Below are 15,651 nucleotides of genomic sequence, written 5' to 3'. Positions count from 1 at the left end.
AAAAGGGAAGTCTGTCCCTGAATCCCCCGCATCCATGTAATCGCTTGCTCCATGTGTCCACTTGGAAACCTATGTGAAGGGATGTTCAGCCTGATAGAGAATCCTCCACTGCCTGACCTAAAGCTGAAACAGGAGCTATCTATTCCAGCTTGGAGGGTAGCGAAGTGGAGGTGAGACAGAAAATATTAATTGGTTTAGCTTCACATTGTTCTCATTGTGATTGTTTAAAAACCTGGGCCAGAAAAGACTCAAGCAGAAAGGAGCAGAAGTAGGCCATTCTTAACACCGCTCCTGCCCCGCCACGCCATTCTGTACCATCATAGCTCACACAGCACTTTTATGTCTTTTTCCAGTGTATCCACAGCATCGTGTTGCCAAGTGGCTAACACATATTTATCGATCTCTACCATAAATAGACATCGAAGTTATTCATCGCTGAGAGCAAAATGTTGCATTTCGAGACAGTTGGATCTTTGCATGAATGTTATTGGTTTTGCAGATGAGCAGCCGAGTCTGGTCTGAACACCTTTCAAACCATAAACTAAAACTCGACTCTGATGAGATTTGCATCCACAACTTTTGAATGGCAGTCTTAAGAAAGGCGTAGAAATTCAACGCGCTTTCCATTGCACCACAGAGTCGCGGCCTCACCCAGTTTTCAGCACTAAAGTTTGCCTTAGAACGATTTCGTTCGGGACACCCATCTCACGTCTGTCTGACCTCGTCACACTTTTCAATATCTGGTCCTTATCCACGTGTGCGCTGGATGTTCAAGTGTTCGGCTACATATTGCTGAAATGTCCTCATAACACTTAGCATTACCACACGTTCAGATGAGAAATTCCAGATTAACAACACTCTATGGGTGAAGGCGTTCTTCCTAAATCTCCTCTAAACCGCTTTTCCCCTGCTTTTCAACTATGTCACTGGTTATTATTCCTTCCCGAAAAGCCTCATCCTTGTCATACATATCTATCCTCTTCATAATATATGAATCTTAATCAGTTTCTCACTCAGTCTTCTCTGTGCTTAGTTACACAACCCCAGCTGAGCTCATCTACCTTCACAATGGGAATGGTCCAGCCCTTGGCATTATTTCCATCTCCTGTGAACTTCTCCTCCTGCAATCAGATGGTTCCTGTCGTCTTGCGATTACAACGGAAAAAGAAATGTTCTTTGAAGAAATGCCAAAATATCTGAACAAAATCAGCAGCTCTTGTCCATCTATGATGAGAAAGGACAGTGAAAACTTCCAATACAATGATTCGTGTTCGGAACTGATGGGATGTATGGGTGGGTGAAAACTGTGGAAGAGGGCGGACAGGATCCAAAATGATTGAACTCGATGTTGGGTCCTGAAATCTGCATGGTCTTTCAGTAGAAAATGAGTTGCTGATCTTCCAGCTTGCGCTGTGCCTTGAAAGAGAACTGCAGCAGACCAGAGACTGGTATGATGGCTTGGGTACACAATGCAATCTTAAAGTGACAGGACACCGAAAGACCGGGGTAACTTTTGTTGATTCTGGACAGAACTTAAGTGATCTCAGCTTTGTCACCGACTCTGTTTTCCTCTCTCCATTGTAGAGAGATCACATTCTCAGCAGTAACTACAGTTTTCTGGATTGAATGAAGTGCAGACAAATCACTGGAAGATGTGTCTGGAAGTTTCCGCAGTGAGGAGAGACATCGGACACCAGTAAGAAATGTATCTTACAACAGAGAACGTTACAGTGCAGTACAGGCACTTTGACCCTCGATGTTGCACCGACCTGTGAAAATAATGTGATGTCCATTGCAATGGAAAAATAACATTTATTTTGAAACCAATAAAAGCACAGGGAAACAAAACAGTAAGGGCCTGGCTTTGCAGAGAGCAAGTGATGCAGACAGAAAGAAAATCTATGTATATTTAAACCGAACTAATAGCAGAGTGACAAGGCCAGCAAACTACCATATCAACAGCCAAGGAATTAGAAAAAAAAAACAACTCCATATCTGGAAAGGAACTCGAATGTTTCAGGCCACTGATCTTGAAGTGTTGATAAGAAGAAGCGAATTGTACTTTAAGAGGAATATGTGAAAGCTATCAGGCACCCATTACATGAGGCGTCTTGCCAATGTATTACCTGGGACACGGGAAACCTAAATTTGATGGAACTCCACATGCTACATGCTGAAAGCTTTCTGGCCCAAGAGAAGGACAAACGGAAATTAAAGATGGAACAGCAAACACATAAAGCTCAGCTTACTATGATGCAAATGGTCGCCCAGCCGTTGGAAGGAGGTGCTGCGTGAAAAGAAGGGGTGGCAGAGGTAATTCTGGCGGGTGCTTTGTTTGCAGGGCAATGGACCACTGAGTGAGTCAGTGCAAGCCCAGACAGCCTCAATCGGCCCTGGAGGCTGGGCTGCAGGGTGACTAATGGAGGAAGGCTGAATTGGAGGTGGGCAGCCCCAAAGTTACAGGTAAACTTCTTTGTTTTATGCTTGGCAACGAATACTTGCTTATGCTCATCTCTACTACTAACCTTATGGGCACTGAAACATGTCCCACCTCTACACTGAGCACTGAGTTTGCGAAGCGTGAACTATATTTTCAGTACAACGTTGATGCATATAAGTCAATGCTTACATCGATGTTATATGTGGAAAGTGCACCTCTTACTTTTTTGGAAGATACAAGGGCAACATATTCAGGTCATAAATCAAGGCAGTTCAGAGAGTCGACGCAAATAAAGATGAACGGAAGCTTCCTGAACCTAATGGGTGCATCAGGCGTCGTGACACGAGAGAGATTTACCGCACCCCTATTGTGCGAAACCAGTAATGGGGAAACATTCCAATTCTCATTTCTGTTATCGGAATTCTGTTCTTTAAATCTGACGTCTCGGGATCTCATTGTGAGATTGGGGTCGGATTTGCGCAGTACCCCGACGGGCTTGCAGGTTATACAAAAAGAAGATTTAACAGTGCAGGCTGGAAAATATGAATCACGACCCCTGATGCATGTCAGAGAGCGATGGGTTCCGTGAGCGATTCCTTCAAAAAGGAAGCAAGTAGCCATGTTAATCCCATTTACATTGATTTTCTTGCTGGAGATATGCTGCACTGCACAGCACACATACACCGCGATGGTCCTGACAAATCAAAAGAGAAGGATTGGTTCAGGAGATTGGTTAAACCAGATCAGTTGTTATTGTGCGAATTTTATTGGAATGATCACAGATGTGCTGTCACTTTAAACTTTTTTAAGTATCTGTGACGGTTAGTAGACCCTGTTTTTTGATGTGGAAGGCTGTTTTCCTCACGGATCATTGGCGAAGGCATCCAGCGACAGGTGTCAGAATTTGGGACCATGGGTACTTCAGGCACAAAAAACGAGAGATTGTATCTTCAGGGTCGGTGTGGTTATCTGCTTCAATGCAGTTATAAGGACCTATAGGAAGATACTAAATCGGCTAACTCAGGCAGACAGGGCAGTCCAGGTAATCCCCACCAGGAGTGTCGTCTGGCGTTTACCTATGGTAGATGTCTCGGACCCAAGATTAATAAGGGTCCCAACTGATTTCAGGGCAAAAGGCAAACATGATGTGGGGCTCATACGAACCCTTAAGAATAACCCCGAAGTCTGAGTATCGTCCTTGCAAAGCAAAAGAGCCGTTAAAACCAGAGGCTGTGCAAGGAATTACTCCAGTCTTTGAATCACTCCTATAGGCTGGAGTGATAATCCCCCGTGAATAATCACTGGTGAGAACACCCATTTGTTTCGTTCAAAAAAGGAAAACATTCCAGGTGAATCGGGGGAATTGAGGTTTGTTCATGACCTGCAGGTTATCAATAACGCTGTTGTTCCACGCACCCCAAATGTTCCCAACCTCTATATTATATTGGCTGAAATTCCACCGGATGTAAATGGCTCTCTATTGTGGATTTAGCAAATGCCTTGTTTTGTGTCGCCGTTACACGCCGACAGTCAATTCTGGTTCACTTTTCCATTCAAAGGCAAATAGTATGCTTTCACGTGACATTTTCAAGATTACTGTGAGTCCCCACCATAATTAATGAGGCTCGACACAGGAGGCTGGAGACTCTTGTTTTAACCGGAGGGGGTCAGCGCTTCTGCAGTCTGTAAGCGAATGCTTAATCGCAGCATCAACAGAGAAACAATTTGAGAAAGGTAGGCTTGCGATGCTCTGCCATCTAGTCTCACAAAACTACAACTTGTGCAACAAGTTGAAGTTCTTAGGTCACTTAATATCTGAACAAGGAAAGGCCATTGGGCAAGACAGAGTTCAAGCAAACCAGCAAAATTCAAAACCTCACATGAAGAAACAATTGCTATCCTTTTTGGTCATGTGATCTTACTTAGAATGCGGAACCCGCATTACGCAACCGTTTAGGTGCCCAAAAGTGACATAGCTCATGGTTCAGGTTTGCAGAGCTAGAGTCCGTTGCAGTGACCCCTGAGGCCGAGATGCTTTTGTTGAATTGAAATGGCACTCCAAACTACACTGACACTGGGATTCCAAATCCAAACAAGCCTCTTGTACAAACAGTGGATGAGAAGCATGCCTGCATGACATCTGTGCTGATGCAGAATTATGTGTGGAAAATTGAGGCCAGTAGCTTATTTTTCACCTCAACTTAGATCCCGTAATGGCAGGATTTCATAAATGCCTCCGTGCCGTGCCTGCATTTGAAAAGGCTGTTGACGCTTCCAGGGATATAGTCGGCTTTATTGAATTAAACCGACTGGTCCCACATGCAGTATCCTTACTGCTTTCTGAGCAAAACACAGCACACATGTCGGCAGCACGTTGGTTCACATACAATGCTATGCTATTGGAGAAGCCGAACATGTCAATAAAGCGATGTAACGTCCTTAATGCTGCTTGTCTTCTCCCCACAGAAGGAGACGGAGACCCACATGACTGTGTCGCTGTAATTAATGACATTTGAAGCCTGAGACCAGACCCGTAGGATTTTATTGTGGATATGTCAGCATTCAGAAGCAAAGAGATAGGCCAGTGTCTGGAATGTTGTAGCAACTACCCACGAGGTAGTCAAAGCGGGATCACTTCCTTCTCATCTGTCAGCGCAAGCAGCAGAGCTGATGGCCTTGATTGAGGCATGTAAATTGGCCGAAGGAAGAACAGTGAATATTTACATCGACAGCAGATATGCATTCGGGGTTGTACATAATTTTGGATCCCTGTGGATAAACACGGACTTCTTGACCTCCACTGGAAAGCCAATCACATAACATGGCCTGATCTCTGACCTCCTCAAAACAGTCCAATTGCCTTAATCAATCACTGTATGTACATGTGAAGCCCACAGGAAAATTTATGATTCAATTTCTCAAGGCAATGAAAATGTAGATTGAGCGGCAAGGACGGCAGCCAATCAGCCGCCAAGTGATCAGTTTGACATGTGTATGTCAAATATTTGTAATCCAAAGCAGACTTATGGGAGTTACAGTCGCAGGCCACAGCGAAGGAGAAGCGTGAATGGACAAGGGTAGGGTGCAGAATGAGGGAATGGGTATAGTGTGGCCCCAATGGTAAACCCTGTCTACCACGATCTTTATTCCCTTTCTATGCCATGTAACACACGGCACGGACCATGTGTCAAAAGTGGGGATGGACGACAATATTTCAGCACGCTGGTACAGAAAGGGATTTACTCATTACTCATAAAAAATGTGAATAGTCTGTTATCTATGCCACTAATAATGTGGGGAGGGGAATACAAATGAATCAGGCAGAACACTCCCAATCCCAAAGACCCTTGGAACATTTAAAGATGGATTTTATTGAACGAACACCCAGGGAAGGGAAAAGGCATTGTCTGGTAATGGTTGATGTTTTCCCAAGGGGTGGAAGTGCTCCCACGTCTAAACAGGATGCCAGTGCAGTAGACAAGGCTTTGCTAACTGAAATAATTTCGAGATGGGGCATCCCTGAAAGGCTAAGCAGCGACAATGGAAAGCCATTTATAAGTATTGCCCTACAGCAGATCAATGATTACTTGGGAATAAAGCTGAGGCAACATTGTGCCTATCATCCAGCGAGCAGTGGGGCAATGGAAAGAGAGAAAACTACCCTTAAAGATAAATTGGCAAAATATTGTGAGCAACTAGAGATGACATGGACAAAGGCATTTCCAATTGTGCTAATGTATATGAAGGAGAGGAAGAGTAAATCTTAGGACGTCTGAGATTTTGTTTGGAAGGTGGCCCAATACAGGAATTGGCCCAAGACCGATTGTAAGACAGGTAGCAGACCACTGTGAGGACGAGATGTTATGTTACGGTATAAAACTCTCCACACTTCTGTCTCAAATACAGAATCAAAAGAAGGGCAGCACTACCCCAAACAGCAGAAGGGAAGATGCACTGTCTAATTCCTGAAGACTGGATAGTGGTGAAAGACTTCAGGAGCAAAAGCGTGAAGGCGAAGAGCTGGCTGGGACCGTTCCAAAGGCTCCCTACCACACTGACAGCTGTTAAGATCGCCGAAACAGCCACGTTGATACACGCCAGCCATTGCAAACGTGTAGCTGGCCTTGAGGAGACATTGGACAACACCGGATCCAAATAAGTGTAAGTAGTAATTAGTAGACTCATAGAAATATGGGGCTGCATGGCAGGACGAGTCGTGAAGGCAGGGGTGTCTGGGATACAACCGCAGTCGGTAATCTTAACCAAGGATGTTAAGTTGACATTTACATGCCACCCATGCCCGTTTGGTAACCAAGACGACTATAAATAAGTCAATAAATATTTACGCAGAGATCCTGGTGTACCCAGTTACTGGCAAATAGTAGTATCCACCACGGCTACAGGTACACCTGACACGGGATGTCGGTTTCCTTTTATCAAGGAAGGAGGTGACATGGCAAGGGTAATAATAACCAAGATTCAGAAGAGCGATGAGGAAGCCTGGTGGTGTGGAATAGATAGACCCTTCTCCAATATCTATAGACAGATAAATATAGTGGTTCAGCCTCGCACCCACCCCACCTGAGATGCAGTGCAGAAGGTCCTCCAAGAAATAGTCGCTCCTGGACTCGAAACGATGAATGTCCAATGACCCGAACTGCAGATGGGCGGAAAGGCCTTTTCCAAGCTGACAGAAATGGAAGAAAGAAAGAAACTGATGTGCAGCTAAAATGATAACAAATGAAAAAAATAAAAGTGGATTCATTGAGAAAACCTACAGCGCCATATTTCACTTTCCGTGGAAGTCTACTGTTAAGGACTCAGTGCTCTCACTGCTGTAGCAATGCAGGATTTCCTCTGAACGTTTATGTTACTGACAACCTTCCCAAAGCAGGGAATGTTGTATGGAACTGGCAATTAATCGAGTATTGTCACAAACAGGATTCAGACTAGCATAAAAGAAAGAAGTACGAATCCTGGTAATCTGAATCAACAACAGGATTTGAAAGAGAAATTCTGCAGGCCTGACAGCATCTGTGGAGACAAAGAGATTTAATGTTTCATATCACAGATTCAGGTTACTTATGCTTTTTATTGTTTTATTGCCTGGTTAATTGTCAATTACACTTCGTGAAACAGCATACTTACCAGAATCTCTCATTAGCTGACAGACGTCATCTGTAAAAATGCAAAATTCCTTTATCGGCTGTAATGCTATCGCTGTTGCCCTGATTTGGTGAAAGGCTGGCCTTCATTACCTTTTTCTTCGCCTTTATGTCAATGAGCAGCCATGGTGAATGGAGAATTTCTGTTTGTCTCCCTTTGTCTCTCTGTACCATCTCACTCTCTTTTACATTCTCCCACTCTCTGTCTGTAAATATCCCTCATTTTTCATTTCTACTCTTGGAAAAGTGTTAAAATAGTAGGCTTTTCCGTGGCTTTCTCCGCCCCCCCCCCCCCCCGGACAGAGTGTGTAGAACTGGGCTCACAGTCTCCAAGTAATGTCTGTGTTACTTAGGTCTGAGATCAGATGACATTTGTTCACTCAAAACGTTATGAGCTTTTACAATTCTAAATAGTATTCATAATAGACCAGAAAAAAGCAGTTTCACTCCAATTATAGGATTTCTATGATGCCATTGCCGTTTGCCTAAAATCAATGAATGGTGACAGCAGACAATGAGAGCAATTATCTCATTGGATGCGTTATTATTACAACATTGTCCTGCAAGTCTGCAGTGTCTCCTGCGTCTCTTCATTATTCCCAAAAAACTTGAAAAGATGGACGGAGAATAATAGTGGAAGAGATAGACAAATCCTTGTCGAACAGAGGAAAAAGAACTCTGCGTTGAATTAGAAGGATAGAACATTGATTAATGGGTTCACATCAGGCGGTAGGGTTTGGTAGCAGGAAATAACAACGGACTGAGCTCAAACACAACAAGCATGCTGAGCCGTGACTTTCGCGATGTTGGATAAACAATACGGCTTTTACAAGAAGTTTAAGCAATGAACTTGCAATGTACAGAACATTTGACAGCATTTGACACCATTAACGCCTGGTTATTACTGTATGCTTAACTGACGAAACCACAGACACTGTTCTTCAAATCAATAAGGGCATTTAATGAAGTATATGATCACAGTTAATCGGACCACCTTTCTGTAATAAAGTTGCTCCATGAGAATTTATATCAACGTCCGCTTGTGCAGGAAAGAAGTTTACAGCTGGTGACTCTCCACTGAAAATGTACAGGAAGAGGCAATCTCTTCTTGCTTTGGTTTCAAACGGATGCCTTCACCTCTTTAACCTGACAGGATAAACAGTATGCGTTCATCATCCCTGGGCCGATTTACCACATGAATATGCATTGAGGGAAACTCATACCAAGAGACCAGGGTAATTGTGGTGAATTTACCAGGATTGGTGTGTGAGTCGGTGTTAACAGTGGGCAGTAAGGGCTAAACCATTAGCACTGACATTGATCCTTGTGCCAACAGCTCCTCACTCACTTTCTGCCTCATTCATCCCAGTCATCATTGACTTTCAGTTTATCCTACTTTCCCTTCGAAACTTTACACTTGTTCCGGACCACTTTCGGGTGTCCACTTGGAAACTGCAGCTTTTCAAACGAAACTCTGGAGAATGCACGTCACTCTTTGGGATAGGCTTCACTGCCCAACCATAATTACTCAAGAGATTGAGATGGTAAGTTACTTTACTTCGTCCTCGAAGTGCTCAACACAGTGATACAGCCATGATGTCGATAGGGAGGAAGTTCCAAGAATTAGACATAGCGACATTGAATGAACAGCGAGATAGTTTCAGCTCATAAAGGCGAGATCCTGAGAGGGGATTTGCAGTGACAATTTATTCGTGTATGTACTGCCATGGCTGCCAGAGGATGTGGTGGAGGCTCGTACAATTGCAACATTTAAGAGGCATTTGAAATGGTATATGAGTAGGAAGGTTTGGAGGGATATGGGCCGTGTGCCTGGCAAGAGGGACCAAATTGGGTTGGGCTTTCCGGTCAGCATGGACAGGTTTGAACGAAGGGTCTGTTTCCCTGCAGTACATCTCTATGACTCTATGATTCCAGTTGGATGCAATCAATCACTGTATTCCTTCTGGCAGAACCGGGTCTGTGCTCTCTGTGGAAGCAGAAAATGGTTTCATTCAGATTAACCACAAGAAGAGAAATAAATCTTCATTTCCTGACTTGGAATTTTATCCAGGCCTGGGCGATTCAAACCCAGACTCTGAAGCAGGGACTCCACTGATGTTGACAATAACCCTTTCGACCTAACCTGTACAAACTCTTGTGCCTATCCTTCTTTGTCCCCTCATTTTGAAGCACCAGTCCTTGCCGTGGGTGGTGAAGGAGCTAATTACTGCGTCCCAGAAAAACCGTGGGGTCAGAGACCCGATCGATCTGTCATGCAGCGGGGATTGCATTGCTCAGAACAGACGTGTTTGCTGTGTGGGACTGAAATTGAGCTCGATCACACACAGATACGGTGTAACAGCTGCCAGCAGATGTGGAGATGGTTGGGACGGTTTCATTCACACTCTGGGAAAAAGACTGGATCCTAAATTCAGGGGAGCTAAGTGTCACAGATTGAAGGCTGAAAATTGGTTTGGGAACGATATGAGTCATGACCGAATGGCGGGCAGACCAGATGGGCTGAAAGCTCTAACTGTCCTCCGATGCATTCTGGTCTCTGGCCATCCAGTATCTAAGGAAATAGAAACAGAGTTAATCGTGCATTTCGAAGTCCTCCTCTCATAACGCGGCGAGGTGAGAGATGGAACAGTTCTGCTATTAAATTTTGAGACTGGGAGAATGTTTGGAGTCGGAGTAATAAAAGAGAAACTGAGTATAAAGTTGAGAGTCAGGAGATATTCAATAAAAAGGTAGACGGAGATGGACATGGAGAAATAAGCGTCACTGGTCTTGAAGACTTAACTCGGTTTTCCATTCCAAGACTCTACCAGACCTGCTGAGATTTTCCCGCAATTTCTTTTGTTGGTACTGAAACAGAAGGGATAAGTGTGATCCTGGACCAATTAGCTATGTCTGCTCTGTGGACGTTTGAATTCTCTGTTCGAACAAATCACTTCTGACCCACACGGAAACCTCACTAACCTGCATAACCCCCACCCGTGTTACTGACAATAAGCTGTTCATGACGTAAACCCATATTGGTACACAACAGCATCATTTACCAAGTGAATTGGGAAAATTTCAGGGAGAGTTCCATTCGGTTTCCATCAGAGCATTCTCATTCAGTTAATTCTATTGCAGCACCATTTGACATGCAGCTGTCACTGTCATGTTGCCATTCGCATTCGACGTCTCTGGACATTTTGGTTGGGACACGTTTGGAATGGTACCTCACGTTTTGGAAGGGACATCGTTTAAAGCATATTCGGCTGAACTGATAACCTTGTCTCTTGCACCTGCAGTAGAGTACAGTTTTCACTTAGAAACTTAGATGATCAAAAACGGAGGAAAAAAATGTGTCAACAAACCTGCCTTAGCGAATGAATTCGCTCTTGCAACATTAATGGAGAGCGCAAACCGATTAAGAAACAACAGCGCCCTGCGTGGGTCTCGAGCTCTGCCGACTGAGCGAGCCAGGACAGGATTGGTGTTGGTTAATTTAACATTTCATACTGAGTTTAATTCAGCTGACACGGCAATTTTCAAAAATTTCGTTCATTCCTCCCCATTGCAAATGACATTATTCAAGTCTTTCAGTTCTCAGATTTATTCCTTCAGACCATTACAATCCATTTAGGCCTGCCACCCCCGCCCCCCCCCCCCCCCCCCCCCCCCCCCCCACACACACACACACACACACACACACTCTGGCAGACTGCAAATCAATCGGGAAAATACGTCAGGAAACCAAATCATTTCTGATGAGGGTGTAAGGAATCCCATCTGCTTAAGAGACAGAGTCCTCACAATCAACGCTTTCTTTGTTCTACCTGCCTACCAGGTTTACCACTTCTAATATTCGAGACAGGAATTCTGATTATAAAATGATTTTAAAAACAGGAACAATCTTCTGAAGTCATTTACAATTAGAATTAGAATGTTCTACCCTTTCACACGGTAACAGCCGTTCCTGAGGACGGAGTTTCCATGAGCTGTGTCCCAGGGCTGGGCAGGAAGCCGCTGATTGAAACTGCACCGGCCCCACTCTGTTGGCAGCAGGGGCTTGTAGAGAGTGGGGTCACATTCTGCTGCACGTGACCGTCTCAATCACTGTGGACTCAGGGTCTATCATGGATGAATTCTCGTGGTTGCATTGTCAGTACATGCTCAGTCTCAATACTTGATGTGAAATATTTAAGGGTCTGTGCTCTTTTTGGACTAGGAGAACCAACATTTGAGCCAAATGCTCTGACCATTTGAGACACAGCAACTGGCAGCAAAATTGTGCGTGTACACATCCAAACGTACAGTGCTCGAGAGGATGTGGACAGCAGTAGTTCTCATTATTTTAATAATCAGTTTCTCATGTTCCCGTGTTTATCGCAGAGAGGGTGAGAGACCTGAAGAGTAACAAACACACCCATAAAACAACATCAGGACCTGTGTACTTCTGTCATAAAAAGCTGCCTGCTGTTGTTCCATTGCAATGTTGGGTTTCAAACCCACGACGCAATGGAGGATGGACCCTAAACCCAGCACATTAAACCTCTCAGGATTAGTGGTGCTGGAAGAGCACAGAAGTTCAGGCAGCATCCGACGAGCACTAAAATCGACGTTTCAGGCAAAAGCCCTTCATCAGGAAAACAGGGTTTCGCCCGAAACGTCGATTTTACTGCTCCTCGGAGCACTGCCTGAACTGCTGTGCTCTTCAGCACCACTAATCCTGAATCTGATCTCCAGCATCTGCATTCATTGTTTTTACCTGCATTAAAGCATTCGGCGACGCTCCCTGACGATAACTAAGCGCCAGACCTGTCAAGACTAATGTTTCAGCATCGCTTCACTTCAGGCAATTTCCCCTGGCACTTTCTATGAATACCTTCGCATAATTAAAAAAAAATTACAACGATTTGAAAGGTTTGCACAGTGTGGACATTAGTGAGAAGCTGAATATTCTTCGACAGTTTTCCCCGGAGCTTCAGGCCTGAGGGATGTCCTTGGAAAAGTTTACAAAATCATGAGGGAGACGAGCAGAGAACATAGTCAATCTACACTTTTTCAGAAGTCACGTGAGTTTAATGCGGGATAGCATAGGTTTAATGTGAGAGCAGTACAATTTGAAAGGGATGTGAGCGACACTTGTTTTTAATACAGACATTTTTGTGCGTGTGGAATTAATTTCCACATTTGGCCGAGTTTGGTGCACTCACAACACTTCAAAGGCATCTAAATGGGTATGCACGCAGGAAGTGTTCGGAGAGATAAGGGACAAATATTGGCAAATAAGTTTAGATTAGTTACGGTCACCTGTTCAGCAGGTGCAAACTGGATAGGAAGGTTTGCTTCCATGCTCGGCAATTCTGTGACACTCCAGTACCTGACAACAGTTTGAATAGACCACTTGCAAAAACGCATGCTGTTTGTTACTAAGTCAGCGTGTTTGAATTTTATTTTTTCTTGAGGCGTAATGTTTTGAAATGACACAGAGAGGAATGTTTTCCAGACATTTACAGACAATGACCATTCTCCTTGATACATTCCCAAGTTCTCCATCAAATAATTTCGTTGACTAAAAAAACCCTCACAAATCGTGTTATCCCCTTAACTCTCCAGTGAATCCAAAAACTGACAGCTCTTAACGTGGACCAAGTGCAAATCTCAAAAGGCAGAGTCATTATCAGACACACAAATTCATTACTTCTGTCTGTGAGGCAGTGCGAGACGTGTATGTCAAGAACTGCTCACACAAATAGCACCGAAGCAATTCCTAACGGAGCTTCCGGACATACTGGAGATTTAGTGCATTGCCAAGTAACAGAAAGTGCTCAGGTAACATAAAACAAAACAGAAAAATGTACCATGCAATGTGAATATTACCAATTATATTCTCGACTAAATTAGGTCAACAATGCGCTGGTGCTTCCATCTGATCGAGAGAGCCAATCTCCAGCCTCCCTCACCAGGACAGTAATGAAGGAAATGAGAGAAATATAACAAAGTTTCACGTTGCGATTGCCCACCTTTTAGACACAACAACAAAAAACGAGGGAGCAGGTTCAGTGCAGGATCTGGCTTCACAACAGCGGTGAAATAACGACGTCCACTCACTTTCAGGGAAAACTGTGAACAACTCACATTATCCAGAATATGAATACACAGCGCAGGCTGTTTAGTTCCCATATTCTACTGCTGCCCCGACATACGTACGAAAATGTACCTTTCAAAGAGAGCGTTTGTAGCTGTGGAATAACAGTGGCAGCTGTTTCCCCTCGCTCTTACTGCCGCCCTTGGTAGTGTGGAGGCTGGTATTCTCATCTTACACGCGGTAGTTGAGTGTGCAATTCTCTGTTGTGGAAAAGCGGAGTGTTTTGGAGCAGAAAGATGTGAAGTTCGGATGCTTCTGGAGTTCTTGTTGAAAAGTTCGGTGACGCGAGGAAGATGGTTTGCAGACTTTTCCTCGCCTGTCTGAGTGACATTCTCAGCGCTGTAGAGGTTCCTGTGAAGCGCTGCTCTCATGTTTTGGTACGAATTCATTTGGTTTCATTCCCGCTGCTTCCGTTTCTTGGGATTGCAGATTGGGTCCAACGGATGGAATCCGTGGATGAGTGCCCTGCTTCCAGGAATTGTCTGGCTGTCTTCTGCTTGCCCTGTCCTATTATTGTTGTGCTATTCTATTCGAATGTGTGACCCTTGCCGTTTCTACGTATTGCTACGAGGGACTGCTGGACTGATGCCCACACAAATTCTTTCCCAAGAACTAATATCCACACACCTTCATTCGCAGATGCATGGCACACAAAGCTCGCAACGAGGATATGCTTTGAGGTAATTTTTAAATGCTTCCCTGTATTAAAAACAAATTCTGGAAAACGATATCCAGACTCCTCCGAACATTCGGACTTATGACAGCACAGAAACCGAGAGCCTCACTCAGACAACAACTCACGAGAAAACAAGGCCCAATCCGCATCATGTGCAGGTCAAACGTGGTTGACGAGATTCCACGCAGGGACTGCACGAAACACGACAAAGGAGAAAGAGGCTGACAATTGGAGAGCTGCATTCATAATTGCACCTGGACTGTAAACGCCTCGGACAGATATTCCTTGCAGTTATGCACAGAATATTGAATGTCTCTGATTCCAGGGCTTGGAACTCGGATGATATGACCGTCTGCAACACTGGTTACTTCCATGAGTGAGGTAACTCCTGATGGAACACATGTAACACTCTATTGCTCATTGAGAAATATATCCAAAATAGGAGCTCAGAGCAGCATTTCTGTTGTCTTTCTCGTGCTGTCCCTGACATGCCCTGTGGCACTACACTTATTCTGTGATTCCTGAGGTTTCGGCATATGCTTCCATGATCGCATTATGGGCAGTCATCTGCTTTTTCGCTTCAATAACGGGTGTGGGAAGCGGAGGTCCACCATTCTCTATTCAATTTTTCTCTTCTTATGCGCAACTGCAATACAGTAAAGGATCAATTAATATTGTAAGATGATATACAGAGGCGTGTGAAATACCGAAGTTTTAATGACATTTATGCAATGGTTAGAGATTACCTTGATTCAGGAAATAAGGATGTAAATTCTGTTTGACTGGAGTTGAGGAACAGTGAGGAATGAACTCACAAGCATGTGTAGTTTACAAGCCGACTCGCAGTAACCACAAAGCGAAATAAATCGTACAAGGAAAAAATATTGTGTGTGAGTGACAAATTTGGCAATAGTCATGCGTGATCTTAACTTCCCATCTAAAACTCTCGGTTCCATTGTAAAAACGTTTGGAGAACCATAATCAAAAAAATCCCACATGTCCCATAAAACATTACGAGGGATACCTTGGTAATTGATTACTCTACTGGTGACTTAATTTTCCTATTTTCTTGGAAACCGTCTCTTTAATTGTGAGCATCAGAAAAGGCTTTCTTTTGCCAGCAAGAAATAAATATGTGATTAACCTTTGTTCGTTTCATGTACAAGAACACTGAGACTCCTCTGCACTGCACATCTTTTGCGTTTCCATCGATTTTAATCGAGCG

The sequence above is a fragment of the Chiloscyllium plagiosum genome, unplaced genomic scaffold (genome assembly GCF_037043375.1).
Source record: "Chiloscyllium plagiosum isolate Xiang-an unplaced genomic scaffold, Cpla_swu_hap1 HiC_scaffold_42, whole genome shotgun sequence".
Taxonomy (NCBI): Eukaryota; Metazoa; Chordata; class Chondrichthyes; order Orectolobiformes; family Hemiscylliidae; genus Chiloscyllium; species Chiloscyllium plagiosum.
Note: the sequence above shows the minus strand (reverse complement) of the source record.